General features: G+C 37.7%; 1 pseudogene; it reads left to right on the forward strand.

Moving 5' to 3' along the window:
• Nucleotides 1–13,923, forward strand: part of LOC115053697 (NACHT, LRR and PYD domains-containing protein 12-like) — a 91,432-nt pseudogene extending 77,509 nt beyond the window's left edge.
• Nucleotides 13,924–14,382: the final 459 nt, after the last annotated feature.

Consider the following 14,382-nt stretch of genomic DNA (forward strand, 5'->3'; position numbering starts at 1 on the left):
AACATAGCTAATTTAGCTAGCATGCTAACGTATCTTAATCAGGTAACTTATCCACGTTAGCATGGAAACAGTAACTTAGTTAGCTACGTGGGGAGGAGGTTTGTCCACATCTGGTTATGGATGGCTGGCTCCTGTGTTCAGGGGGAGGACGTGGAGATGCTTCTGTCTCTCTTTAGCCTGATAAAGGAGGAGGGTTGGAATTGTGACAAACAAGAAATGAAGTATAGACAGAGGACAGTTCATTTGTAGTTCAAAACATATTCAGGGTGTTTTTTCAGACAATGCTAAATAACTTCTTTTCTTAGCAACATCCAAATGTTAGAAACTCAGTGCTGCTCTCCATGAAAAGCAGCAGTCAGCACTGTCTGGATACAACAGTGGTCAGGGCTGTATAATGTGTGTTTATATTGAATGTGGTGGAGAGTTAATATTATAATCTCAGTAATTTACTCATTGACAGAGTCTGTCATTTATACTCCAGAACTCTTTGTGGCTTCTGGCAGCTGCAACTGTGTTGCAATTATTGGTTTATAGTCTTTATATTTCCTTAATTTTTATAGTTGTGAAATACAGTTTTGTGTCTTTTCCATTTTCCATCCATCTTCATAAATGTTATATATTATGACATTATGCCATTTCTAATCAGATCATTGTAGACAAACATAACTGTGAATCTGAGCATGTGTAATAATGTTTTCTACTAGTATTAAAAGATAAAGGCTCATTTATTTGTCCCATATTGTACAACACATTATATAAATCAAAGGTCATTGGATCTTTGTGATCTACCTGATGTGGATTATTACTGTCGGTTAATGATTGACTTCAATTCATTCCAAAGTTCAGAAACTGCTCTGTTATCAGATTTTCCTGTAAGTCATATTCAGTTTTCCACAGAGAGCTCAGACTGTGTTTGGATCAACAACTTTAGAAAACCTGCTGTCAGATATACATGTAGATATTGTCTTTATTTTTTTCATGGAAGCTGCAGTTAAAGTTCACCTTCACTCATCAGCTGCATGAAGATTAGTTCGACCATCAGGTAACATAACCAACAGCCTTCATCCTGTTTGTGTCAGTGAATGTTGAACCAATTTGAAAACAGATTATAAAGTCAACAAAATGGGAATATTCAAAGATTTAGCTACAGTGACGTATGAAATACTGAACTTCACTCCTGCTGACTCTTAAAAATAAATTATTATTTATTATTTAGGAATCGGCATTTACAAATTTGATTTGAAAACTGACAATTTGATGCTCATATCTGGGGCCATGATGATCATTTTCAACCAGCTACCTTCTCAGATTTATAAAGAAGAGTTACTAACTCAGATGGGCTCAGAGTTGAAGAACATGGCAAAAAGACAGGGAGATAGACAAAGTGATAAAAGAATACAAACTGCTCAGTTCTGTTGAATGTTCACTATTAAAGGAAACTGTTAATTTAAATGTTGCAGTCAGTGAATGCTTTAATCGTGATGATGAGCCATCAAACTTCTCACAGCTCCCTGTTCAGATTCCAGATAAAGAGGGTTGGTTGTGGATGATGTGGTTACTTATTAACAAGATCTCTTAAAATGTTTGTGATAAAGACATGAACTCATAAAATTACTGCTGAAAACATCAGTTAAACCAGCAGAATGTCATCTGACAACTCACTTGAACTGAAGATAGTGAAGTGTGAGCATTGTTTTTTTTTTTTCTAATAAGAATGAATATAATTCTATCTTGAGTAAATGTCATTGTACACTTTAATAATTATAATTCTGATAAGGATCTTTATACAAATAAACAGAAACATGCACGATCTACATCAGTCAGATTATTATTCTGTGTGATTGGGATAGATCATCAAGTGTAGAGAGCAGCAGGGTCCCCTCTCCTCCTCCAGCAGCATCACACACTAATGTTGTGATCAGTAATGTCTTTCTTGGCCACAGCTCTAAATCAGACTGCTGCTTTTTCATTTCCCCGACAATCTGTCGCTTAGGACTGACAGTGTTCTCTTCTAAAGTTACTTTCTGCCATTCATCTTGTTTCATTTAGTTGTGAGGATCAGAACGTGGGCTTTCAAATAATAATAATTTTCTTTTGTCAGTATGATCAATCATTGTTTCCTCTTCAGTAAAATTGAGCATATACTTCTTTGCATACTTATTCAATAATGATATTTTTCCCAAAGAAAAATACAAAGCTAAATGCAAACCAGGTCGTTGAGGGTGTGTTGGTAATCACCATGTAGTGGACAGATTGTAGAACTTCATCATATCCTGTTTGTTTCTTATCAGGAGGAAGAAAACTGGTTCAGTTACATGAATGTCAAATCGTTCCATTTTGTTCCAGAGCAAAGATGAGCTAACAATAATTTCTTAGGAAAATATTTTTTATTTTTTATCACCGTAGTCCATAAGAACACTGATTGAATACATGTAATATTCAAGGTCTGTGACTCCTGAAAACATTGTCTCAGTTCTGTTGCTTTTTAATAACAAAACCAAAAAACATGGAAGTGGGAAGTTTAAACTGAAGACATTAGAGAAGAAGGTGATGATTAGAAAAGAGATGTCAGTTCAAGGTTGAAGCAAACAGCAAAATACAAAAAAATAAGAAACACTTGCCCCTGGACATTTATGTTTTGTCTTGTTTTTACATCATTTTCCTCTTTATTGCATGATATTGTCCTCTTTGGCAATTACTGAGGTATCTGAATAGTAGAAATTAGAATTGAATATTGAAATAATACAAAAATCCAGATTTCTGATGGCTCCATCTGTTGGTTAAACTCAGAATGACATAGTTGTTGTTGGATCTGAATAATTTGTTTACTGCTTACTGTTATTTTAAAATTTCATGAAGACTTAGAAATTTACATTGTTGCAGCACATTTACATCTTCTTCTGCTGAGTTGAGGGTCAGGAGATTAGAGGTGTTGTTGCAGAATCATAGCACCATCCCAAAGAGTCCTCTGGCACTGATTTGGTTTTTAACACAGGTTAGAATGGTTTTCACCTCACTAAAGCTTTTAATAATTGGACTCTGAAGTAATGAGGATGTGACTTTTCCTCAGCTCAAACAGACACCAGGACTGATGAGGGAGAACAAGCAGCTTCTTCTCTTCACATGAAGCTGGAAAGTGTCAGAAAGTCTCCCTGAAGTGAGTTCAGCAGGTGAGAATCTGTAAATGTCTGAACAGGATCACTGTGATCACACTGAGCTGACAACAGTAGACATGTTTATTTACCTTCCTTCCTTTCTTCCTATTTACAGACCTAATCTATCAGTATTTTATCTGGAATTTGTAGTGAATAGTTCCTTCACTTTGTTCTTGCTCTGATGTAAAGTAAGATTCTTAGACTTAGTAAACTCAAGATTCACCAGAGTTAAACCAGATTTCATTTCTTAAAAGGTGTTTAAATGGTCACCATAAATTAATCTAAAGTGAAGCAGAAATTTTCATCAATTTAACTTTCTTGATAAGGCTTAAGTTGATTTCCTTGAACTGGCATGGAGTGTTATATTTGAGCCATGACAGAACAAACATGTCAGAACTGGTCTGAAACCTTGGATCAACTTGAACTGAGTGACTTGAACTCTGACTGTTAATTGTATCTTTTCAGTATTTCTAGATACAGTGAAGCCATTGAAAATTTAAAGAAGCACTCCTTGTTTTTATTCTTTGGAATCCTTTCAGGCAAAATTGTCAAGTTATTTGCTCAATGAGGTGACATGAATTAAATCACAGTTACATCAACACATCCTACAGTCAGATACCACCATCTAGTGGACAGAGAGAAGAAGCACCATCAGACCTGAGATACATTTCTCTGAAACTTGAAGTGATTACTGACAGATCAGACTGATTTCTATGTGACGTTGTGGAGGCACAGTATTTAAATAATGTGTCAAAGAAACAAATGCTTAAGATGGATCCTGAACATCAGATGGGAGAACCACCTCCTCTGGTCTGGGGTTTTTCTGACAGGTCAGACTGGTTTAGTTGTAACAGTTGGGTTTTGTTTGTTTTTTTTGTTTTTTTAACTTGGCTTCTGAAGGAATCATTTGGCCCTCAGAAATGTATTTCATTAAAATTCTGGACCTTCAAAAGTGCCAACCTATGGTGATCATAACTGTGTCAAGGTTATATAATTCTTCAACTTGCACTGCTAAAAGTGAATGGTGATCTGAGTTTGTTTGAAATTTAGTGTTAATGCCAATGTATAATATTGAAGATTGGTATTAACATGAATCAGGAATGTTCTCTGTTTATAACAGAATCTGACTGAAATTAAAACAGAGAAAGAAAAGTCAAACAGTTTGTTGTTGGGAGTAAAACTCTTAAGTTAATGACACATTTGTGAAAGTAATGCGGATTGTGTCCTGTGATGTAAATCCTATTGTAATAATCTTTTTGTTGTGTTTGTGTGAAGGTGGAGGCTCAGCTATGAATCAGTGTGAGGACAGAGAGGAGGGAGCCCCTCCCTCTAAAACCACTCTGTGTGGGGAACATGAGAGTCAGACCAAAGCTCAGAGGTGAGATGAGGATCTCTAACTGTCCATCTGTCAGAGCTCAGCACTCAGATCACTGCTCCATCATTATTCCGTCCCAGGATGTGGAGATTCATTCATTCATATTCACCAGTGCATCACAGGGCCAACACACACAGACAGACAGAGACAAAAAATATGCCACTCTCACACTCAGACATACGGACATGGCTGTTGTGGAGCAACAGCACTAACCATAATGCTGCTGTGCTGCCTGCATGTAGAGAGATATGTATTATTTAATTTGCACATTTCAATGGAATAATATGATAATAAGATGGAATGACATCCAAACACACAAAGTGATATGTAACTGTCATTAAAATGAACAAAAATATTGCACATTAAAATAATATGGATGATTTGTGGCTAAACAAATGAAAGCTGGACTTGGCTGATTTATTTTAAAGTGATTTTCTGCCCACTTTCTTGGTTGTTAGTTCTTTTAATGTCAACTCTGTTTCTACTAGCAACCAGAAGTCAAGACCGGATTCTCCTGAACTGAGCTGTGTGTCCATGAAGAGTGATCGGTCTATGGATGATTTTATCAAAGAAAAAAGGTAAAAGCTGATCATTTGTTGTTGTTTGACTCATTAAAGGTATCAAAGCTTGTCTATCAGTTTCTCTGCTGTTCATAGAAAACTCCTGGAACAAACTGTGTGTTTGTGTCTTTTCTCCTCAGAGTTCAGTCTGACAAACATCAAAAGGAGTCTGAGTCCAGATTACCCACAATTCATCAAGAATGAGGATGATGAGGTGGATGAAGAGCAGAGGAGGAGCAGAGAGGCATTTCTGAAGATCACAGTGAACTTCCTGAGCAAGATGAAGCAGGAGGAGCTGGCTGACTGTCTGCAGAGCAGTAAGAGGATCTAACATGATGGATCAATTAGACATTTACTAAAGTCTGAGGAGACGGAGAGAAATATGATCATATTCTTATTCCTTAGGAGAAGTAAATATCAACCTTGTAGTAATTTTTTTTCATCTTTTATTTATTTATTTTTTGTTTATTCAGGAAGTCCTGCTCGAGTGTGTCAGCATAAACTCAAATCTTCCCTGAAGAAGAAGTTCCAGTGTGTGTTTGAGGGGATCTCTAAAGCAGGAAACCCAACCCTTCTGAATCAGATCTACACAGAGCTCTACATCACAGAGGGAGGGACTGGAGAGGTCAATGAGGAACATGAGGTCAGACAGATTGAAACAGCATCCAGGAAACAGGACAGAGCAGAAACAAGCATCAGACAAGAAGACATCTTTAAACCCCCACCTGGAAGAGACCAACCAATCAGAACAGTGATGACAAAGGGAGTGGCTGGCATTGGGAAAACCGTCTTAACACAGAAGTTCACTCTGGACTGGGCTGAAGACAAAGCCAACCAGGACATAGAGTTCACATTCCCCTTCACCTTCAGAGAGCTGAATGTGCTGAAAGAGAAGAAGTTCAGCTTGGTGGAACTTGTTCATCTCTTCTTCACTGAAACCAAAGAAGCAGGAATCTGCAGCTTTGATCACTTCCAGGTTGTGTTAATCTTTGACGGTCTGGATGAGTGTCGACTTCCTCTGGACTTCCACAACACTGAGGTCCTGACTGATCCTACAGAGTCCACCTCAGTGGACGTGCTGCTGACAAACCTCATCAGGGGGAAACTGCTTCCCTCTGCTCACCTCTGGATAACCACACGACCTGCAGCAGCCAATCAGATCCCTCCTCAGTGTGTTGACATGGTGACAGAGGTCAGAGGGTTCAATGACCCCCAGAAGGAGGAATACTTCAGGAAGAGGTTCAGACATGAGGAGCAGGCCAGCAGGATCATCTCCCACATCAAGACCTCACGAAGCCTCCACATCATGTGCCACATCCCAGTCTTCTGCTGGATCACTGCTACAGTTCTGGAGGAGGTGTTGAAGACCAGAGAGGGAGGAGAGCTGCCCAAGACCCTGACTGAGATGTACATCCACTTCCTGGTGGTTCAGTCCAAACTGAAGAAGGTCAAGTACGATGGAGGAGCTGAGTCAGATCCACACTGGAGTCCAGAGACCAGGAAGATGATTGAGTCTCTGGGAAAAGTGGCTTTTGAGCAGCTGCAGAAAGGAAACGTGATCTTCTATGAATCAGACCTGACAGAGTGTGGCATCGATATCAGAGCAGCATCAGTTTACTCAGGAGTGTTGACACAGATCTTCAAAGAGGAGACAGGGTTGTACCAGGACAAGGTCTTCTGCTTCGTCCATCTGAGTGTTCAGGAGTTTCTGGCTGCTCTTCATGTCCATCTGACCTTCATCAACTCTGGAGTCAATTTGATGTCAGAAAAACAAACAACTCGAAAGTTTAAACAAAGAAGGACTGGATCTAAAACAACACATCTCTACCAGAGTGCTGTGGATGAGGCCTTACAGAGTCCACATGGACACCTGGACTTGTTCCTCCGGTTCCTTCTGGGTCTTTCACTGCAGACCAACCAAACTCTCCTACGAGGCCTGGTGACACAGACAGGAAGTAGCTCAGAGACCAATCAGAAAACAGTCCAGTACATCAAGACAAAGATCAGTGAGAATCTGTCTCCAGAGAAAAGTATCAACTTGTTGCCATGTCTGAATGAACTGAATGATGGTTCTCTGGTGGAGGAGATCCAACAGTCCCTGAGATCAGGACGTCTCTCCACAGATAAACTGTCTCCTGCTCAATGGTCAGCTCTGGTCTTCATCTTACTGTCATCAGAAAAAGATCTGGACGTGTTTGACCTGAAGAAATACTCTGCTTCAGAGGAGGCTCTTCTGAGGCTGCTGCCAGTGGTCAAAGCCTCCAACAAAGTTCTGTATGTGCAAATAAATCCATCTAGATCAACCAAATTTTTTTCTTTGTCAAAAACATATGTGATTTTCTCCTCTTGTTTTTCTGTTTCCTCTTCAGACTGAGCGGCTGTAACCTCTCAGACAGAAGCTGTGAAGCTCTGTCCTCAGTCCTCAGCTCCCAGTCCTCTAGTCTGAGAGATCTGGACCTGAGTAACAACAACCTGCAGGATTCAGGAGTGAAGCTTCTGTCTGCTGGACTGAAGAGTCCACACTGTGAACTGGAAACTCTCAGGTCAGAGTTTGTTTGTGGCTTGTGTCTTTTTTTTTTTTTTTTTTATTTCTTAATGATTTTTCATTAAATTAGATAAAATGAACAGAAGATGTTTGTAGATTTTGGAGATTGTAATCAATATAAAAAGCTTCATAATTCAAAATGAATCACTGATTTGATTCACCACCTGGAGAACACACTCAATGAAACATGTTGATCAACCAACAGGTGCATGCTGGTGTCCTCCTGGTGAATCATAGAGCAGAATCAATGCATCACTATATCGTGTGTAACTGAGTTCGTAACTGTCTTTACTTTAATCGATGTGTTTGCTGTGTGTTCTACTGTTGTTTATTTCTGTGTTTAAATCATAATCAAGTAAGGTTTGGAATATAATCTGACATAAACTAAAGACAAACATTCCCTAGCAACGAATCAGGAGAAAATGGTTAATGAAAACAAATACCTTCCCCCACAGCTATTACAGCTATACAGCGACTAGGACTGCTATTTGTTTCACCCAAACCAAAATGCAGAAGAATCCCACCTCTCCGCCTGGAACAGTAAATTGGACTCACACACAGAGTGGACTGCACCCTGTGAACGAGGGGGGCAAACAACAATATATACAAATGACTAAAGGCCATAACAGAGTTCTTTATAAGACATTTGGTTCTTCATTTTGTCTTCCTCTAAACACCCAAAGACCATTTTTCTCTCTGCTTTAGGAACAATTTGTTTATAATATCTTTAATAACACAACATCATTTAGTAGTGAAAATATTATATATTTCATTCATATAGAATATTAATTTAAGCTCACTGGCCCAGGGATGGTGATGAAATATCTTTTTAGTAATTCTATGATCAGGCAGCTTCACAGATCTGTTCCACAGCTGGAGCATTTGTCTCTTATGTCTGATACTCGAGGGCTCCCAACCCAAATCACCATGAAGAGCCAACACTGAGGTCCATTTGTGTCCTGCTGTAAGATAACCAATAGCTCTATGATGCTGAGTATTACAAAGAGAATATTCACAGAATCCCCAGACAGCAGAAGCATCGTCTGACACACACACACACACACACACACACACACTATAGAACAGAGTGAAAGTATGAACTCCCAGATGAACACAGTGTTCAGACTTGTTCAGGGCTCTACCTGCAGACTGAGCTAAAACACTGACAGCTGGGTTAAATGTCATGTGTCGGTCCAACGTCAGGACATTTATACTGATCAGTGTAGGACAGCAGTACTGTCCCAAGATTAACAACATTCAACTTGGCCAAAAATTCACCACTTGTGTTTTGTCTTGGTTCTCCATTAGTCTCCACTTCCAGCACCGTTTTGGAACAATGTTCAGCATAATGTGAACATTTTTTCTTTCTTAGCCAACAGAATAGATCATCCACATGTAACATGGCTCTATTGGTTCAGTTTGGGAAATTTCAGCCATAAAACCAATTTAGTTTGAATATCAAACAGATTGTCAGAACGAATGCTGTCAGTTTCCAAGGAACCCTCCCAGCTGGTCCATTATTAGAATAATAATGTTACTGAACTCCCAGCTGTGTTAAATATCAATTTTAGGATTCTATGGATTTATATCAAATCATACAACTGAAGATAAGTCAAAATCAGGAAAAACATTATTTTATTTTTTTTACCCATCTCTATTATCCATTAAAGATGGTGAAGTTTGTAGACTGTTTGACTGATTTTAGAGTGGACTTACCTGCCAGAGCTCAGATTGTTATACAGGAGTTCATATGTGGCAGAATCAGAGATAGAAATAAAGTTTGGCTGACTCTGCTGTTTGGTTATTTCTGATGTGTTCAAATCACAATGTTGACAGTTTGAGTCAGTTCAGGTTCTTTACAGTGTTGTTTCATTTTATCATGAAATCTTGTCACTGTTTGTATTTGACTGTTGTGAAGCTGCTTCCTGTTAGTTCAGCTGTTTGACTTTCATTTTCTCAACTTCTACTTTCTAAACTTTCAGCTCTGAACAGATGATGAAACATTGAACACTTTCAAGCAGGAACTTTGTCTCCTAAAGTCACATCTTTTATTCTTTACTCAGGTTGAGATGCTGCAGTTTGTCAGAGATCAGCTGTTCTTCTCTGGTCTCAGCTCTGGAGTCCAACCCCTCCCATCTCAGAGAACTGGACCTGAGTCACAACTATGACCTGCAGGATTCAGGACTGAAGGATCTTTGTGGTTTTCTGGAGAGTCCTCAGTGTAAACTGGAGACTCTGAGGTCAGACTCATGTTTTATTTCTGGTCTCAGATTAATATGATGTTACAGTTGTGGTGACTCTGACCTGCAGACAGGTTTATATTTATGAGGGAAAATCCTCTTCAGGTTTTAACATTTAAACTGTTAAATGGTTTGAAAGTAACTTTGGAAAACATATTTTTAGGGTGACATCATATGTGTGTTAATATGCAGATTTTAGTCTGTAGTTCATTTCATTTATTTATTTATTCATTTATTTGTGTCGAATCGAAAAAGCAACTGAACTCAGTTTTGTCTAAAAAGATGTTTGGCCTCTTATCACAGGGGCTTCATCACTTCTCAAAAAAATATCCCAGGATCATTTAGGAGTTAAAAAACAGAGTTTGAAACACTGCTATAGATGATGGAGTTTCAAATAGCACAAATGCATATCACATGTCCACATATTTAATAATTAGTCTACACTAAATTTAACAGATTTCGAAGTTAGTCGCAGTCAATCAGCAAAGATTTGAAATTTCTATTCCATTTTTTTCAATATGTGACCATGAGAAATGCAGTCTTTTGTCTTGTGTAACGTGCACAGGCACTCTGACCTAAAGTTGTAATATTACAACATGGACATAACAAGTTTTCAATAAAATATAATGAATGTTTTCTAGAATGACTAAATATCTACATGTTGTAGACACTGTAATAAACACACAAAATATATTTAAGGAATTTTACTTGCTTCAATCTTGACAAATCCAGTTGTATAAACAAGAATAAGAAGAGATGAACTCGACAGGAGTTTTGCCATGAGTGAGACTTCACAGCCAGATGACCAGATCTATAAACACTTCTTCTATCCAATAGCATCCCAACGACAAACAATAGGACTCATTATCAATGTAAATGTGGTCTTAAGAAAAAAAAAACATTTGCAAACCTTTTTTTTTTTTAAGAATTGTTAAAAGTGACATTTGTACAGGGCAAGTTACAAAACCAAACACATAAAAGGAAAAAAAAAAACAAACAAAAAAACCCCTCAATAAACAAAAAGGGGGAGGGGGGGGGGGGGGTGAAAAAGGAGAGTAAAAACATACAGAAGATTTTTACAGTATATAAATATATTTTCCCTCACCATTCCATGGTACACCAGGAATTAGAGCTGGGAAGTGAAGGTGTCCCTGCAGAGCTCCTGATGTAGGATTCACATTTATTCCATTTTTGTTCGCTGGTCTTCCCAAAAGGAGCATCTCCAATCTTCAGTTATTACAGAGTTCAGCTGCACGTGTGCTGATGAGGATCAGGGGGTGGGAGAACATTACACCAGATTTAAAATCACTGCATTCACTCCCCGTATGCTTCAGGATCGATTTTTTTTTTTTTTTTTTTTTTTTTTTAAAGCATATTTAAGTATGATTTACACATTCAACTGTTCATGTTTCTTCAAATATATCATTAATGATGAGTTACATTTTCTGTGTAGAACTTCAGCAGCTTGTTTGTAGACTGTTTGACTGGTTTTAGAGTGGACTTACCTGCCAGAGCTCAGATTGTTATACGGGAGTTCATATGTGGCAGAATCAGAGATAGAAATAAAGTTTGGCTGACTCTGCTGTTTGGTTATTTCTGATGTGTTAAAATCACAATGTTGACAGTTTGAGTCAGTTCAGGTTCTTTCCAGTGTTGTTTCATTTTCTCATTAAAACTTTTCACTGTTTGTATTTGTCTGTTGTGAAGCTGCTTCCTGTTAGTTCAGCTGTTTTACTTTCATTTTCTCAACTTCTACTTTCTAAACCTTCAGCTCTGAACAGATGATGAAACATTGAACACTTTCAAGCAGGAACTTTGTCTCCTAAAGTCACATCTTTTATTCTTTACTCAGGTTGAAGAGCTGCAGGTTGTCAGAGATCAGCTGTTCTTCTCTGGTCTCAGCTCTGAAGTCCAACCCCTCCCATCTCAGAAAACTGGACCTGAGTAAGAACAAGCTGCAGGATTCAGACCTGAAGGATCTGTGTGGTTTTCTGGAGAGTCCTCAGTGTAAACTGGAGACTCTGAGGTCAGACTCATGTTTTATTTCTGCTCTCAGATTAATATGATGTTACAGTTGTGGTGACTCTGACCTGCAGACAGGTTTATATTTATGAAGAAAATCCTCTTCAGGTTTTAACATTTAAACTGTTCAATGGTTTGAAAGTAACTTTGGAAAACATATTTTTAGGGTGACATCATATATTAATATGTGTGTGTTAATATGCAGATTTTAGTCTGTAGTTCATTTCATTTATTTATTTATTCATTTATTTGTGTCGAATCGAAAAAGCAACTGAACTCAGTTTTGTCTAAAAAGATGTTTGGCCTCTTATCACAGGGGCTTCATCACTTCTCAAAAAAATATCCCAGGATCATTTAGGAGTTAAATAACAGAGTTTCAAACACTGCTATAGATGATGGAGTTTCAAATACCAGAAATGTATATCACTTGTCCACATATTTAATAATTAGTCTACACTAAATTTAACAGATTTTGAAGTTAGTCGCAGTCAATCAGCAAAGATTTGAAATTTCTATTCCATTTTTTTCAATATGTGACCATGAGAAATGCAGTCTTTTGTAATGTGTAAGGTGCACAGGCACTCTGACCTAAAGTTGTAATATTACAACATGGACATAACAAGTTTTCAATCAAATATAATGAATGTTTTCTAGAATGACTAAATATCTACATGTTGTAGACACTGTAATAAACACACAAAAATATATTTAAGGAATTTTACTTGCTTCAATCTTGACAAATCCAGTTGTATAAAACAAGAATAAGAAGAGATGAACTCGACAGGAGTGTTGCCATGAGTGAGACTTCACCGCCAGATGACCAGATCTATAAACACTTCTTCTATCCAATAGCATCCCAACGACAAACAATAGGACTCATTATCAATGTAAATGTGGTCTTAAGAAAAAAAAAACAAAAAAACATTTGCAAACCTTTTTTTTTTTAAGAATTGTTAAAAGTGACATTTGTACAGGGCAAGTTACAAAACCAAACACATAAAAGAAAAAAAGAAAAAAACAAACAAAAAAAAACCCCTCAAAAAACAGAAAGGGGGAGGGGGGGTGAAAACGAGAGTAAAAACATACAGAAGATTTTTACAGTATATAAATATATTTTCCCTCACTATTCCATGGTACACCAGGAATTAGAGCTGGGAAGTTAAGGTGTCCCTGCAGAGCTCCTGATGTAGGATTCACATTTATTCCATTTTTGTTCTCTGGTCTTCCCAATAGGAGCATCTCCAATCTTCAGTTATTACAGAGTTCAGCTGCACGCGTGCTGATGAGGATCAGGGGGTGGGAGAACATTACACCAGATTTAAAATCACTGAATTCACTCCCCGTATGCTTCAGGATCGATTTTTTTTTTTTTTTTTTTTTTTTTTAAAGCATATTTAAGTATGATTTACACATTCAACTGTTCATGTTTCTTCAAATATATCATTAATGATGAGTTAGATTTTCTGTGTAGAACTTCAGCAGCTTGTTTGTAGACTGTTTGACTGGTTTTAGAGTGGACTTACCTGCCAGAGCTCAGATTGTTATACAGGAGTTCATATGTGGCAGAATCAGAGATAGAAATAAAGTTTGGCTGACTCTGCTGTTTGGTTATTTCTGATGTGTTAAAATCACAATGTTGACAGTTTGAGTCAGTTCAGGTTCTTTACAGTGTTGTTTCATTTTCTCATTAAAACTTTTCACTGTTTGTATTTGACTGTTGTGAAGCTGCTTCCTGTTGGTTCAGCTGTTTGACTTTCATTTTCTCAACTTCTACTTTCTAAACCTTCAGATGATGAAACATTGAACACTTTCAAGCAGGAACTTTGTCTCCTAAAGTCACATCTTTTATTCTTTACTCAGGTTGGAGAACTGCAGTTTGTCAGAGATCAGCTGTTCTTCTCTGGTCTCAGCTCTGAAGTCCAACCCCTCCCATCTCAGAGAACTGGACCTGAGTGAGAACAACCTGAAGGATTCAGGACTGAAGGATCTTTGTGGTTTTCTGGAGAGTCCTCACTGCAGACTGGAGACTCTGAGGTCAGACTCATGTTTTATTTCTGCTCTCAGATTAATATGATGTTACAGTTGTGGTGACTCTGACCTGCAGACAGGTTTATATTTATGAGGGAAAATCCTCTTCAGGTTTTAACATTTAAACTGTTCAATGGTTTGAAAGTAACTTTGGAAAACATATTTTTAGGGTGACATCATATATTAATATGTGTGTGTTAATATGCAGATTTTAGTCTGTAGTTCATTTCGTTTATTTATTTATTCATTTATTTGTGTCGAATCGAAAAAGCAACTGAACTCAGTTTTGTCTAAAAAGATGTTTGGCCTCTTATCACAGGGGCTTCATCACTTCTCAAAAAAATATCCCAGGATCATTTAGGAGTTAATATTACAACATGGACATAACAAGTTTTGAATAAAATATGATGAATGTTTTCTAGAATGACTAAATATCTACATGTTCCAGACACTGTAA

This window comes from Echeneis naucrates, chromosome 2, assembly GCF_900963305.1.
Source record: "Echeneis naucrates chromosome 2, fEcheNa1.1, whole genome shotgun sequence".
Taxonomy (NCBI): Eukaryota; Metazoa; Chordata; class Actinopteri; order Carangiformes; family Echeneidae; genus Echeneis; species Echeneis naucrates.